We start from the raw sequence: 17,278 nt of genomic DNA, 5'->3' as shown, positions 1-17,278 counted from the left end.
AAAACAGGGTATGTCAGACATCAATTAAACAGCTTCAAGATTTCCACCCTTCTTTTTTGAAAATCTACCTGTAAATTGAATGGCCCACCAGTTTGTTCCGCGATAAAATATCAGATGTTCATAACTTGAGTTATTTCTTTATTTTTCCTCACTGTCCAATAGGTTCATATTTGTGATTCTGGGTTAAATTTTTTAAGCAATTATTGGTTGGACTGAACCTTTTGAATGTTTCCTTGAGCTTCCATCAAAATAAGTTACAACCTTTACAACTTTAGTTACATAACACTGCAGTTTTCATACAAACCCAAATGTAGTCACCAAACTAGAACTAACTCAGCAGAGAAGATCTTGTTAAAGAAAACCCATTCCCTTAGTGTCCACCTAATTCTGTATGGGCATCGAGACTGACCAGCAGGAGTCACTACATTAACAACAAGAGCGCCAGCTTCAGCCCAAAAACCCCAGTGGGATCCATAATTACTCAACAATAGGTTTGACATTAAAGTTTGTGCTGACAGATACATTCTGACAGTTTCATGTTGAGCAGGAAAAGCTCTGGCAAAGTCTGAGCCATAATCCTCCACACACTTTTTGATAGGCGTGCATGCATGCATGCATGCATGCGTGTGTGTGTGTGTGTGTGTGTGTGTGTGTGTGTGTGTGTGAGAGAGAGAGAGAGAGAGTGAGAATTTGAACACCACTGAAGGTTCAGCTCACCCTTACTGTACGCACCTTTGGGATTGGAGAATTAGGTTTCATTGGAGCCATATTTGTGCCGTGAAATTATTGCTCGAATGTTTTAAATTAAATTATATTTTGGGTCAAGTTAAGCCACGATAGAGTGAAGTCAGACAAACAGCCTCTGGGTCCAGATCACACACACATAAACACACACACACACGAAAAAAAGTCAAAAAATCAGATTATGTCATGTTGCTCAATCTGTGTTGAATTAGTTAAGCATTCATTACTGAATTAAGAGTCAAAATGAGAGCAAGCAAGTTTACAGAGGGAAGAAAAAGAGGGGAGATATGGGGTGAGTTCACCTCTGGTGTATTTCGTGAGAGCTTATTATTTGGCTGAAAAAAAGCACAACATGAACCGCTCCACTATTTGTTTATGTTCTTGGCTATGCCTTTGCTAAGCCAGTTTAAATACCACCCTGCCTCTAACAAAAAATAAATAAATTAAAAAAAATCATGCACAAATATACAATATATGCTCACATACACTCGTGGAATTTAAGTCTTTTAACTAATGACTAAGTTTATTATTAAGCAATCAGATTGAAGTTTGATTGATTCTCTTTCAGTGTACCAACAAACAAGAATTTGATTCTGATTGAATCCAGATTCCATGTGGATAAAACAAATATCTTCCAATAATGTTTCCATTTTGTGGCTTTTTTTTACAATTCTGAAGAAGATATCAAAGTGTGTTTTAATAAAAAAGAACATCTGTAAAGGATATGCAGCACTTTCTATTGCATTCATGTTAAACATAACACAGTAAATAACAGCAATAATTTGTAGCTTTCATCTTTACATTTCATGTTGGAAACACTGTTATTGAATCTTTCCTAACTATATCAAGAGAATCGCACAACTTAAATGTTCCAATAATCATTCCCTTATTTGGTTTCTATAGCTGAAGGCAACTCTTTAGTTGTATTTCTATGATTAGAGCTAATATGTAGGATTCAATTAAGTGTCAGTTAAGTGGTTCACCTTTAAAAATGGATGTAGTTGGTGCCTGCTTGGCCTTTACAAACATCACAACCAACAAAGACACCAATAAAATCCCAGTCAAATTATTTTTTAATGGTAGTATTTGCGATTGAAGTTCTCTCTTTTGTTTAACATGTGTAAATTGACTCTGCATAGGTTTCCTATTATAACAGCAAGTTTGCTATATGTGTACCTTTGTAGGTCTAATAACATGCAAATGATGCTGGCACCTTTACAGGAAATGGTGTTAATCCCCAAAGCATTAAATATATAGCTTGACATTTGGAGACGCATGTTTATTCACTTTATTGCGGAGAGTGGAAATAAAAAGAACCACTTGTATGTAAGCTTATTATGAAATTAAAGGCTGCAGTTACAGTAGTCTAATAACCTGGAGTCTTCCTGTACAGACGCCAGGAAACCGCGGTGCACAACCAAAAAATATCCAGGCATATAACTGCAATTGTAAATTCACAATATGCTGTTTATTATGCTTAATTTTTGAAAAATGTATTAAACAATAAATATAAAAAGCTTTAGTGATGATGACAGGTGGGTGTTGTTTCTTCTGGACCTGGTTAGCATTCTCTTTATGCTTCTATTTTTTGTGGTGGCTGCTGATAGCTAAATGCAAGAATTATCAGATTCCATTAGTTCAAAGATTTATAGTTACTTTCTGAATAGTTTATTCAGCTTGTCCAAGTGTAATTGATCATGTTGGTCAGATTCAGTGTTGGGAAAAATGTACTGAGATTATTTTTATTGCAACAAGTAATGCGAGATGTTAGTTTTGCAAGTGAAGTGATCAAACGCAGTCTGTTACTGTTAAAAGCTGAGCACATGAAAAGGGAATTTGTTCTTAATTGCTTGTACTTATTGGCAGTATAAGAGGAAGGCACCCAATCCTGTCTTTGTACGCTAGTAGCTCAGCTAGTAAAAGTATATTTGCAATGTGATTTCTCCATTATCTTGAATTTGTAGCTGTAAAGTATCAAACCCACTGGAGTGAAATGCAGTTATATCTGGTGATAGCACATTTCCGTCAACTGTAATGCGCTTTACTTCAGAGTTAATGAAGCACCTGCAAGCACCTGCAAGCTAAGGCCAGCTCCACAGCACAGATGGCAAAGAGGAGAATGGTGACCCAGCTTTTGGTTGGCTCAAGGCACCACTTAGGGGGAGCTGTGCGAGCTTCTTTTTGGTTACTTTATGGAGGAGATAACGCCAATATCCACAAAAGGTAAGGTCTGTATATTACAAAATGTAAATGTCTGGCTTTTCCAAAATTGTAACCAAAATGTGGAATGAACTGCCCGGTTCAAATGCACTTCAGCGGGTCAGTAAGTGAACACAACCACAATCACAGGGTCCAGATTCCAGTTCTGCTTTACTGTCTTCAGTCAGTGATTTGTTTATAATGTTCCAGGCTGAGCCGTTACTTCTGTACAAAACAGTTGATCTATGCACTTAATGTTACATTTGCAGCAACACGTTATTTACCAAAAAAGTAAACACAGTAACAATACTTGAACGTTCCCTTTATATGACTCATTTTCTAATGTGTATTTGTTGTAGTTTTGTGTTAATAGTTTATTGTGCTTTTATGTCACTGAATGCTGTAAATCTTGTTTGTGCATTTAAGAATGTAAAAGCCCAACAAGGGTTGGAAATTAGCTTTAGAAATAAAAGTTAAGTGCAGCACGTCAGTTTCATGCTCTTTTTTGGAACTAGCTCAAACTGCATTGTCCCTAATAAATAAACAGAAATAGAAATAAATCTGGAGGCTAACCAGGTTGGGAGACTAGTCTGAACCTGCTGATTCAGAATTGTCCGTTTACACTAAAGATATAATAATACAGATGTTTTTCCTACATACTGAACACCCCTGCAGCTTTATATTGAGCACACAGACATTATAGTGCTAATGACTCAGCTCAGAAATAGTACCAAAATATTCCTAAAAGTGTGTTACATAACAGAGAGCTATTGGTCACTCTCCTGCAGTGAGTGGATTATTAAGTAACCACAGACATAATTAGAGCACAAAGACTGTACAAACAAAATATTATACTGGCCAGACATAAAGGCCAGTCCACATTCGACTGCTTATGCATGGTCTAAGTTGCCCTGTTTTGTATAATTGTTTCTGCTAGCGTCTGCAGTAAATCAAGATGTTTTTGTAAACATTTATTCACGCAAATCAGTGAAAGCTGACTAAGTCTTTGCGATCACCCAAGTTAGATAATCAATCATTTTTGCATTTTCAAATTTCCCAAGGGTTTTTTTTTCCACAGCACATATTAAATTACTATCAATCCACCACAGGAATATTGTGTTCAATAGGACATATAATCCCCTAAACATGTTGTGTCATTAAACTTAATAACCATGGATTTTCAAAAGTTAGCTGTTATGAAAGATTGATTTCAGTCTGAATGTGGAACCACTGATGGTGTTTAATGTAGAATACATGATGTACTTTTGAAATAAGCTGAAGATAATGTAACTGGGCAGATGTCATGCACTCTTAGAAGGGATGTGTTAAAATTGACACATCATGTGTTAAATTTTAACACATGTGCTGCATCAGATTAGGGACAACACATGATGTGTCAGTTTTAACACAATTAATGTGTCTGCTCCTTTAACACATCTTCTGTGTTAAAAAATGTAAACACAAAGATGTGTTATTTTGACACAAAGATGTGTTAAAATGTGTACATTTCAATTTTTTTTTAAAAAGGAGAAAAAAGATGGGTATATATTATACACTTATTGAATTCCATTTTTTATTTGGCATATTATAAATCATTACAAACTGAATGAACAACAACTGTCAGAATCTTTTCAATTAAAATGTTTTAAATTCAATTTTAGCCAAAGCTATATCACAATTTTTACTTTACAAAATCAAACAAAATTCATATCTGACTAGCTTTCTATCTCTCTAGATCATTAAAATGTCAAAAAAAATTGAAAAAAGGGCAATCATATATATGATTGCCCTTTTTTCAATTTTTCAATTTTTTCAATATATATATATAATGTTCTGATATAATCCAGACAATACATGAATTAAAATTTTTAAAGGTAACAATTGTCATCTTCAACAAATTGTCAACATTTAACAAATGTGCAGTTGCATGCAAACAGAAAAACATACATTTTGGCGAATATAGCATCCAGGTTATACAATTTTGTACCTTGGGTTTAAATACAAAAATCAAAAATTTCAGCCAATCAGTTCATATTGTCTGACCTTTCCACTGCACAGGCATAAAAATGGTCAGTCCTGATAAGCAGTGTATTTGACAAAGATGCCAAATGAGGTTTCTCACCTCTGTGAACAGAGACTCTCTACATTTTGGACAGGTGAACATTTTACTTGCATCCTTTAATCTGTGCAATCAGCTCCAGTACTTTGGTTTTCCTTTGGGTGGACAGCGGCAGGTCATAGACAAACTCAAAGAAGGTGAAGACGGAGCCAAGTGGTGCTGGATAGGACAAGTTACATACCCAGTACAGTTTGAAAAGCTTATCCACAGCACACGTCAGGCCATCATTCAGAGAAATGGTTACTCTGTCATTCTTAGCAACAATGATGTACTGCCTGGTTGCCCTCTTTAGATCACCGATGCATATCAGCTGGGGTTGGTGTGTTGTGGATGATGCTTCAGGATCACTGCAAAGCGATGCAATACTTGTTCCAGGCTTGGAGATGGGGGAAGATAAAGATAGTATTCAGTGAGGTGTAGACAAATGCTTTCCTCAGGTAAATACTAGGGGTGCAACGATATTCGTATCGATATTGAACCGTTCGATACAGTGCTTTCGGTTCGGTACGCATATGTATCGAACAATACAACATTTGTAATTTATTTTATCAATTTTCCTTCTGACGATGCTGTCTGTGTTGAGCGCTCAGTGAATCTGTGTTCGACTACTCCGCCTAGGCTGCACTGTCGAGCGCAGATCCACTGAGCGCTCAACACAGACAGCATAGTCAGAAGGAAGAGCGCAGGGCAAGCTAGTGAGACAGAAGTTAAGCTCTCCTTGCAAGATGGACCTCCCCCACTCTCATTCAGATCTGGCGTTTGGAATTATTTTGGTTTTCATGTGACGTATGACCCTGAAGGTAAGCGAGTCATGGACTAAAGTAAAACAGTATGTTGGATGTGCCATGCAATGCTCAATTACATTGGTGTGAACTAGTGTGTTAGCGCAGTTAGCTCGTTAATGTGTTGGCCGTCTAGCCCCATGCACGGAGCGATAGGCGGTAGCTCGTTAACGGAGATTTGCCGTGTTGTGGCGTTAAGGTCATTTCAACGAGATTAACCTGAAAGCACTAGTGGGAACACAACGAATATGACTGCACATTTACGCCGACATCATCCTAGTGCAAAGACAAGTGGAAGCAGACAAAAAAAGCAAGCATGCTACTAACTTTAGCCGAGTCATTTAGACAGCTGTTAGCACATGATTCTCCTTATGCTGCTGAGAATATAGCCCAGAAGAAGCGGATAGTATAGCTTTTATTTTGGAAAGAGCCATTTCTCTGTAATAAACTCTCTTTTCCAAAGATGAGTGATTCCTCAATCAGATACAGGGCTTGCAATATCGCTAGCCCGACGTCCCGGAGCTAGCGATTTTTTCAGTCGGGCTACCAAAATCTATCTCTTCCCTGCCCGTCGGGCTATTGTAGGAAAAATATATGTCAATGCTTTTGCATTCTTTCGGAAATGTAGCTGGGTAATTATGTCATTGGCATCGGTGAGCCACTGTCAATATGTGACATATTGAAGTCGCGTTTGAATTTGCGCTTGTTTTTTTGCTTTCACTTTGCAATCGTGCGAACTGTGTATAGAGAGCGACAGTACTGATCTGTGAGTGATGATAATTTGTGCACCAATTCCTCTGACATCGTCTTATTAATCGTTAGCTTACTATGCAAACATGACAAGTGAAATCTCCCGCAGCAAGCTTAAACATGTGAGAGGTTGATCGCGCAGAGAATCGCTGAGTTTTTGTGAGTGAGTGTGTAAAAGCATTTCAGTTCTGCTGAGCCAAATAAGACAGGTCAAGGTGAAGAAGTGACAGCCAAAGAAAAGCTTACCACAAAACGGAGAAGTTATGGCTCCTGAGGAAGAAAGGACAGAGGTATATGGGTAACAGCTGAGCAATTTTAACTGAGAAAAAAAGCTCTAATAAATAATTAGATAAAGGTTAAACGATACACAGTAAGTGGGAACAAGTGCAATTTACAGTATGTAGTGGAATTTACATTATTAAAATGCTAAATTTACTTACAAATCCTTCCCCCTGTCCTGCCACTTAAGGGTGGAAAAGTGGTGAGGATGCTTTTTGCTACAGTTAGCTTCTCTGCACTAAGAGGGTAACTGGAAAACAAAGGTAAACTTTTTTACTTCTGTGCACTTCAACATTTTTAAAGGAAAACATTCATTGCAAAATTTTAACAAAGTACAGTAAAGTGCGATACTTACTAACCACACCTCTCCACCAAATCCCCAATGCAAGTCTTCACAAGGAGCCTCCTCGATGGCACCGACAGGTTTCATACTCCTTAAGAATCTGTGGGGCTTTCCTGAGTGACTTCAGGGGTTGACTTTGTTCTTCTGGGGTAATGGTAGACTGTGTAAAGGCAACACCAGACACTTTACCTCTCTGCAATAATCTTCAAAGTCATGACAGCAAATTTCCACAGAGCATAAAAGCACGAGTTTACTCAAAAAGCTGCAGCAGAAGAAGGCGGTTTCTTAACTACGTGATTATAACGCAATGACTAAAAGAAATTCTGAATAATAAATAAATTGATTTTATCTTCTAGTTGCTACTTGGTGAATAAATCTGATCCTGACTAATAGTGATGTCTGATGTCTGTGGCACTGCTGACAATAAGAATTTTTTTTTTTTTTTACAAATTTCTTTCTCATCTATAAAAGTGGTTACAAGGACTTTGACAGATTCTAAGTTGTCATATGTGTGCTGAAAAAATGAAACACATGGCTAAATAAGTAAGATAATTTGCATAGTCAAGTTGCTGTTGTTTGGTTTTTTAAATAACACTGACTATTACTTCCTCAGAAGTTCTGCATAAAAAAGAAACTATATCAGAGCATGTTTCCAGCAATAAGCCTTAAAAAAGAATGTGCACATACTTTAGTTAATCATACTAGATGCAAAAACTGCTTTAACTGCTTGAAAAAATAATTATCTCCTCAATATGAGGTATATTTCATGTTAAAGTTACTCAGTCTTTATTCCTATTCTCTGCTAGTAAACGAATGGTCGCGGTGATAACTACATTTGCTATATTCAGAGCTAACGACAATATTGTCATTTTACTCAACACTGCTACGGTTAGGTGCTGACTCTGGCGTTGCTCATAGACAACATAATGCCTGTCGGAGCCGCTAGCCAACTACCACACTGGTTCTAAGAGCAATTTCTGAATACTCTAATACATAAATAAAGTAAATAGATAAATACATGAATAAAGTAATTCATAAAAATACTACCAAAACACATTAACTCTAATGGAGTATGGCACGAAATCCAAGAACTAATAATAAAATTAAGAGTAGGATATGTTAGCAAGACTGTTACATTAAGGTTAGCTAGGTATAGTTAAGCAGTAATTAACTTAAACTCTAAACTCCTATATTTTATATAAATTCACATTCTTCCAGAAACCCGGCATATTTTCAGTACATTAAGATAAACTGGTAAATGATACTTACTGTAAGGTCTGACAACATACTAGGCGACGTAACCTCCATCTTTGTCTCCTTTGTCTCATTGGCGCGAAAGATAGCGCCCCCTTCCCGCCGCCGGTATGTCATGTTGCTGGGCAGAATTTGTTTCAATTTTAAGCATGTGTGTTCTTACTCATTTCATTTTCTACTTTTGCTTCAATTGTATTCACATGTTACGGTCAAAATTAAGCCTGTTCTTTGTGGATACTTATGCTTATAGTATAGCCATGGCCATTAATTGGTATGCTATACATATTGAGAAATAAAAAATTAATCCTCTTTCAGAATTTTAGTACACCATACACCTTGGTCCACATTACATTATAAAATGTTTTATTTGTTGAAAGTAATGAGGAAAGGATTAAGGAAAACAAACAATAACTAAACATTTTATTTATTCAGTTAATATAGTTATAATACATTGTTAATCTACAATTTATTTCACTAAACACAGGGCTAGCATCAAATTACTGAGCTGCTAATTTTAGGTCCTGTTGTTAGATTCTGAAAATAACACACAAAATGTGTTAAACTGTGCAACACATCAAGTGTGTTAAGCGTTTTACACATTTTTTCAATGTTTACACATTTTCTTACACATGTTATGTTAAAATTTACACAAAATGTGTTAATAGTGTAACAACACATTTTTTGTGTCATTTTTTAACACATCCTTTCTAAGAGTGTGGGAAGAAATAAATATGGTTTAATCTGTGCTTCACAATCAAAATGTGTTTCATGGGAGCCACAGAAGGTTCCTATTTCTGGAGAGGCTTCCATCTCTTGCTCTGCTTTCAATAATGGAGTTTTCTTGGCATGGATTACTTACTCCTAGAATCTTGTCCTCTCTGTTTTTGTTCTCCACTTGCTTTTGCCCCTTTGTCTCTGCTTCTGCTGCATGGACAGAGAAAGCGGAACGGAGCGAAACAGTAACAGGACAGAACGTTCCCGATGGTGTTGCCAGCTCTCCGAGAGGCCTTGAACCTCTATGTGGGGCCGTGATTTGTGACTAGGGGTGGGTTTTGATAATTGATTTATCGATTAAAATCGATTCTGACTTGGATAATGTGATATCGATTCATTAAAATCCTGAATCGATTTTTTAATATAAATTTATTTTGCCCAAAACGCCAGAATCTCAGGTTAAACCTCACAAAATTTAAACAACCACCAAACAGCTAAAACAGTAAAAGAGAGCAGGTACACGGATTCTGCACAAAGACAAAGCGTGGATCAGAATCAGTGAGATGTCGCCTTTCTCACCCGACGGCACGGACACAGTCGGGCCTGAAAGCCGACAGCTCGCTGATTCCGATGTTTCGGCGGGTCCACGCTTTGTGTTTACGGCCTTTTGCGCTGATTCTAAAGCTGTTAGTTTTATCTCTCTCCAAACAATATTGACCGAACCAGCAGCAAAAGAAGATCCAAACTACGCTTCACATAAACATCGTCATGAATTCCCTCTTAGTTTTGCTGTTTTGCTTCCAACACGATAAAATCACACTTCATGCACATCTCTCTCTCTCTCTCTCTCTCTGTGTGTGTGTGTGTGTGTACTTCAAGAACAGTTTTCCGTCTAAAAATCTGTTTTCTGCATTATTCGCTTGCTTGTTACACACAAGTCTTCCGTTGTTTACTGCGCTGTCGGCCGCTGTTTATTTTCCCTTTTACCTACTTCCGTAAAGAAAACCTAATTTCTGCTGTTCAATAGGCTTCTGAACAAATTAAAACTTTTTAAAATTATACAAAATGCAAAACGCTTAGCCGTGTCTCTAATAAAACCGCTGTAACTTCAGAGGTAATGTTCATATGTTGATTAATGGTTTTCTTTTGTTTTTGATGTACTGCAGAATATTTTTATAAAATCCCAGGCCAGGAAAAGCACCTTCATGTTTTTCTGTGTTTTATCTTCAGCTGCTTTGACACAAAGGCATCTGCTGTGATGCTCACACCTTTGATAAAGACTTACAAGTGTCAGCTTCCTTTTTATAGATACAAAATATGTAAATGTACTGATCTGAATTATAATATTTCTGACTGTCTGAGGCAAAATTTCCCAGATTCAAATCGAATCGTGGATCGAATCGATTCGGGACCTTGTGAATCGGAATCACATCGATTCTAGAAATCAGTGACGATACCCAGCCCTATTTGTGACCCCTTAGTGTTTGGCCTTTTACTATACATGCATGCATTAAAGCTTTATTTTCATTACTGATGTGTACTGTGCATAACCTCCACCCCCTCCACATGCATTCACAGTATTGCACTCACATTCCTAAAATGATTTAGCCTGTATAAATTAGTGGGTCAGATTTATTACTGCAGGCATGTATGCTCAGATGCCAGGGGTCAGGCACATTAACATATAGACACACAAAAATACATTCCAGTAATTGCTGAAGCTCAGGAATTCATGATATTGTCATTTGGGCCGTGTCCACTAATAAAGCCAAATCAAGTTTTCAAAAGTACTGTCAAGAATATTTCACTCAGATCGAGTGGCATTCATGGAAACCATGGTTAAGTACTGACATATTAACAATAAAAGAGTGTGTGCAGGTCAAGTTTGCGCTGACCTGCGTCTGTGCAATATTGCATCTATTTGTTGTGGGAGTCTGGATTTATGTGTGAAAACACGGGCAAATTCTCTCTTACAAAATAATGCATAAATGAGAAAGGTTAATAAAATAAGTCAACAAGGGAAGTCAGGTCTGCAGGGAACAAAAAATAGGGACCACATTTAGGCCTTGAGGTTGAGTAACATGAGTGGTATGTATGAACTCTTAATCTGTCAGTTTAGTAAATGTTCAGGGTTAAATCAAATTTAGTACCTTTCCTGGGGTCTCGATAAAGGGGGTTTGCCTGGGGCCACCATAGCACAAGTTTCATGTTGGGAAAATTGCATTTGGATTGCTTTTCCCCCTTCTGTCAGATTTTTGGCCATTCATTTTAAAGACACTCGTGTCTATGTTCCATATTTTTTATCATCACATAGTGAAAACAATGGTTAAATCCTTCTGTACTTGTACTAAAATCTCCTATACATTACTTGTTACTCATCTTAGCCTTTGAAAAATACTGTAGTGTTTCAGAATGTAATTATTGATTTGACACATATTTGCATTTCATGTTAACAGAATCAATATGTACCCCTTTTTTTGTTTAATGAATTAACTATTTAAGCATGTTTTGTTGCAGTAATTGGGCTTAACAGTTTTGTCTTCTGCCAGCTGCATCATGCCAGCAGTTTCTGTAGCTTTAGGCTGCATGACTGTTGTCTGATCAAAGCCTTCCCAGCAATCATGCTTGAAAAGGTCCCATTCTCAGTCTCCCATGTATCACATAAGATTGCAGGGGACAATAATCACACTCATGTGTAAATATTTGAAAAATCAATGAAAACCAAATGGTAAAAGGGATAAAATCAAGAGATTTTACCATCTTTCATGAGCATTTTGTGAGTGCTTTGTTCTTTGTGTTTTGTGGAGCCTGTCAGTATTTCAGAATGCCATTTAAGAACACAACTTTGCTTTTCAGACATTTTGGTAATCGAATTTAAATAGTGCATGTTTTGAATGAAAGAAAAACAATTATGAAGAAGATTTCAAGTTTAAACCTATGTCGAGCTACAAAATACAAAATCTGAGTTCCCACACAAACATAACATAGCATGGACGAAAAGTATTACAGTGCTCCAGAGACTGGGACACAGCTCAGTTTCCTGTAAACTGATACAGATTTTTACAGTTCTTGCTTTAGAACTTAACAAATCTCAGGTCAGCTCTAACTTTAGTCTTTGATGGTGATGTTGCTGTGCAAAGTTGAGGATGATTTATGGGCAATATTTAAAAAAATGGTATGACTTCTTGAACTTTCCATGGCTCTTTGCATTTTCACTTACACAAAAACTTCAGGCGCACCTTTTTTCACACTCTCTGAGATTCAGCCCACCTTGCACCTCTTTACTCTCTACTGAAATTAGGTCACGACTACAAAAGGAGAACTCCTCCAAGCCAGGAGGCTTTTATCACACATATTTATATTTCCTCTTTGACTGAACACCTCTGGCTTCAAAAATGAAACTAACAATAAGCCTTTCTAAATTCATTAAATATTACATCGCCTTTCCATGCACCCCCCTTTTGCTTTTTTTTCATGCTTCGAGATCAACATCTAAAAACCTCCACTGGACAAATAAAACTATGCTTTCCCTGTAAACCTGTTGAACTCCCAGCATATTAAGGAAAAGTTCTCCAGAATCACAAATAATCAATGTTTCAAATGCCTATTTAACTTTTTAGTTAACTGAGACTTCCATTGCATTACAATGTGTATACTCATGTATCACAAGAAAGGTGCATGAGTGAAGGATTCATCTACAGCATAATAACTAAGGTTTTCAGGCAGCAAGAGTCCAGTGGCTAGAGTCCAATTAATTGAAGCCAAACCTCAGTCTTATATGCAACTTGTTTTTGGTTTAGTGTTAGCAACCACAGTTGTTGGAGCTAAATGTCACAGTAAGAGCAAGGAAAACTTTCTCATGAAATATCAGTGGCATTTCAGCACACTTCCAAACACTAGAAACAGCATAAGCCAACACCTAAGGCTCAGTTAAACAGCTAGATCCCTGTTAGTCTGCTGCCACTGTGGGAAAAAGGATGGGAAGCAATGATCCATGGTGATCCGCATGTGTGTGTGTATGTGTGTTAGAGATAGACAAACTGAGAGAGAGAGAGAGAGAGAGAGAGAGAGAGAGAGAGAGAGAGAGAGAGAGAGTTGTGCATAAAGTGGATGACAAACACTCATTTTCCGCCCTGATAGTCAGAGCAGTGGGAACTTCCTGTCAGCGGCACACTCACAGAGCAGCTAATACCCAGAACCAGCCGCCTCACACACACATACAGCCCAAGAGGCCACTTAGCACCCATATAGGAAAATCTCCAATTAACAGCTTTTGTAATTGCACTTACAATATTCTGATTTTAATACAGTGCAGCACCCCTAACTGTAGCATACATTATAATTACATTAATATGTCTATACCATGATTCTCTGTTGTTTTTGCCTGTGTGTTTATTCCTTGTAGACTTCCTGACACCACTCTGTCACACTTCACCTTTCCCCCATGTAGTATTTTCAGTTTCTTTCTTTCTCTTTTTGTCATCATACAGTTTTTTTCTGTCTTATTTTTTAGATTTGCCTTTTTGCTACACTTGGTTAACAGTTCATTTGCTTTCCAAGCATTGCTTTAGTTTACCGTGGTCTCAGAGCCAGACCATAACACCGTGTAAACAAAAAAAAATAACTATCTTACAGACATAAAACATAACAGTGGCGTATGTCTGTTTCATTTTGCCCTCCTTAAAAATTTCCACATTGTCCAAAGCTATCCAGTGTGTCAGACTGGAATATGAAGAGAGTGTTGAGTAAATGGTAAATACATTGGTACTTACATTAGCACCTTTCTGTATTCTGTATTCAGCTGAGCACTTAAAACTTAAATTACACACACATTTGTACAATATATGTACACCTAAGCACTTTCTATCATTCACACACACTTATTCACAGTCTGATCGAGACCCTGGGATACTTTGGTATGTGGACTCGAGGAGTCAGGGAGTGATCCACTCTACCACTCAGTAGAGGGTTTGAGATGCTGGTGCTCCAGTGTGACACACGGTGGTTCTGAATGTTGTTTAAATCGTCTTTAACAATGATTGAAATGGTGCCTTGACTCACTCAACTGCAATAACATCGGACCAGAGCATGTCTTGACGAATTTGAGACTTGTCTTGGAAAAAACAGCATCAGTGTGGAAATTCAGCTCTTTGTGGGTGAGTTTGGATGACACCCAGTTGTAAAAGAAAGAAGGTGAGTGGGGCAACGATCATGTGTAATTTCCCAAGCACCCAACAGTCGAAGTAGCTGTGGGTAGTATTTTGTAAGCTTGCTCTCAGTGGAAGACTGTAAGAGCACATGGTGCATTATATCATGGGCTGATGCAATTTATTGGTGGGTGGTGATGCTGTTTTGGGTCTAGACAGACGGGTTAAGCAAGGGGGGAAATCAGACCCTGCTGTGTCACTCTAGGATCAATGTGTCTGAAGAACTAAAAATAATGAAATCACTTAAAAAAAAAATCTGGCTCTGATTTGATGTTTTCTCTGATATACTGTGTGAATATATACACACACACACAGTATGGCACACCACATGCTTACGCTCCAAGTCTATAGGGGGTGATTCAGCATAAATCAGCGTCAACTCATGATGAGTCTGTGTGAACCCGTTTCCACACCAACCTGTGTAAAAAAAAAAAAAAAAGAAAAGAAAGAAAAAGATCACTGCTGCTGTCTTGATATTCCTGAATGTTATATTTGATCATCCAGCTCTGTATTTAACTGACATCATGCAGTTACACATGCTGTTTGTGTTGTTGTGCATCCACAGAAACAACGTAGGAACATAAGGTATGGAAAAGCTCTCTGGCATCAAACTTTACATGAACTGTTTTATACCTCCAAAAGGTTTAGTTGCTGAGTGTGGAAAATGTAACTATAAAACTGAGAAAAAAAAATGTAATATTCCATTTTAGACCTAACGGTCCAAATTCTAAACCGGACTGTGTCTAAAATATGGATTGGCCTCTGGGTTCACTTTGAAATTGTCTGAGCCATGCAGTTTTTCTAGTCGGCAGCAGGGAGTGGCTCCTCTTAAGGCCAAAATTATAGAAGACTATATTGAAAATGACCTAACTTTTCATCTCATTTATGAGCTCCTACTGAATATGGTCCCAAGTATTAGTCTTAAATCTTCTTTTCAGAAATTATGATTCCAGTTTGAGGAAAATAAACAGCAGAGGTTGATGCTATCCTGTGACACACAGGTAAGCGGCAACCTCTGCAGTTCTTTGAATGGCCACTGGAGGCTGGCTACAAAAGCAAGGCAGTCATCATAGACTCCTGTTAGTTTAAGTAAGTATTGAAAAAGCGTGTTTACTGACTGATAAATTTAAAATTGATTTATAGTTACGGGTGTGGTAGCTACAAACTGGACCTCTCGTTAGTGGTTGCACGGTGGCCCTGAGATGCCAAACGGATTGCAACTTAAGAAAACACCAGCAATAAAAAAAAGCTGCAAAAACACACAAAACACAACGGAAATAGAAAAAACAAAAAAAGAAATTGGAAAAACAAAACAAAACAGCATAAGCACAAGGGAAGTGTTTCTGGGGAGACAATAACCAGTGCTTGTGCTTTTGGAAATCAGTTTTTTCTCTTTCTGTTTTCGTTTTTTCTATTTCTGTTTTCTTTTTTCCTGTTTCCATTTCTATTTCCGTTGTGTTTTATGTGCTTTTGTTGCATTTTTCTTATTGCTGGTATTTTCTTAAGTTGGAGTCTTAAGTTTGGCCTCTCGGGGCCACCGTAAATATGGCAGTAAATATGCATCCATCGTGATAAATAAATATAAATATGTAATAAAAAAAATCAGTCAGCAGCAAACAAACTTTTTGAGCATAATGCTGAATTACCAGTTGTACCTATGGCGCCAGATGTTCACTCTCTCCCCTGTTCTCAGCCTCTCTTATGGGGAATGTATATATTATACCTGCATATGTATCACTGCGCTGGGAGCCACATTCTCTCCCAAAATCCTCTCACATGCTCTTTTGTCACACTGAGCTCCTGCTATGAATTTTTGCACTTCTGGGACCGCAATTTATGTGTCTACGCATTCATTGTTATTTAGGCCAAAGATTGCCACGTTCTTTCCATCATCTTAGGTGCACATTCACACATGCCTGCATAGACAAACACACACACACACACACACACACACACACACACACACACACACACACACACACACACACACACACACACACACACAGAAGTCCTAAGTATTGGATGGGAAGAGTTTGGAGTCTCATAGTCGGGCACGGTAAATCCATCACTTGTGTTTGTAAAAGCGCCCCTGCATGCGTGTGCGTTTTGTGTTTCTTGATATGAGGTGCTCTCTTGCTGCGCACATACACACACTGAGTTTCAATCGAGTCCAAAAATGGGAAATGGGTTTTTTTTGTTGCGGAGCGAGTTGCAGGTATTTTCCACTCCGGTTTCAGGCAGATCCAGCTTAGTCTGCTGGATGGCCTGATAAAGGCACTGTGACCCACTTAGAAAGAACTGATGGCAAACAGCCTTTGTGTTAGTGCTGCTCCTGACACCAAGCTTACTGCTCAGTATATAACTGTAGCAGCAAATGTTTTGAATACCCATAAGTATTGTAGCAGGCACAGCCCCAAGTGCAATAGGTTAAAGAAAAACATCTGCAATCTAGGTCGTGTTGCAAGCACAAATTGCAAGTATACAAAAAAACAAACCAAAGAAACAAACTTAAAGGTATTTGGTCAGTGTCGTATACCTGAACTATATTATCCAATATGGGTCTATGTCTTCGTGTATTCAATTTTTTTTCTCTATATCACAGCCAGACACTCACATGTGGGAGTGTTAAAAACTGACTCTTCCTCTTACTCTGCATCATAGACATCAAATTGGTACAAGTTTGCTATTAAAATGATGAAGCCATGTTACTGATGAACAAAAAGTTTCATTTAAGCTTGCGACACTTGGAGTGTGTGTAACGTTGATTTGCGTGCAGTTTGTACAGACATCAAACATGTTTTTCAGCTCTTAAAATTTCTTGTGGCTATCTCTTGTAGTTATGAAGTTTTGGGAGCTGGTCAGGCAGAAAGCCTTGCACTATTTAAAC

General features: G+C 37.8%; 1 long non-coding RNA gene across 1 annotated transcript; it reads right to left on the bottom strand.

Annotated features, from left to right (window-relative positions):
• Window positions 1-7,033: 7,033 nt before the first annotated feature.
• On the bottom strand, window positions 7,034-8,537 carry LOC146641178 (uncharacterized). Its single transcript, XR_014909761.1, has 3 exons — window positions 8,486-8,537; window positions 7,229-7,360; window positions 7,034-7,123 (listed from the first exon to the last, which is right to left on the bottom strand). It is a non-coding gene; the product is annotated as an uncharacterized LOC146641178 (long non-coding RNA).
• Window positions 8,538-17,278: the final 8,741 nt, after the last annotated feature.

This window comes from Rhamphochromis longiceps, linkage group LG23 (genome assembly GCF_057381845.1).
Source record: "Rhamphochromis longiceps isolate RC_006_pf linkage group LG23, R_longiceps_female_GT1.1, whole genome shotgun sequence".
NCBI classification, from domain to species: domain Eukaryota; kingdom Metazoa; phylum Chordata; class Actinopteri; order Cichliformes; family Cichlidae; genus Rhamphochromis; species Rhamphochromis longiceps.
This window is presented reverse-complemented; position numbering and strand designations above follow the sequence as displayed.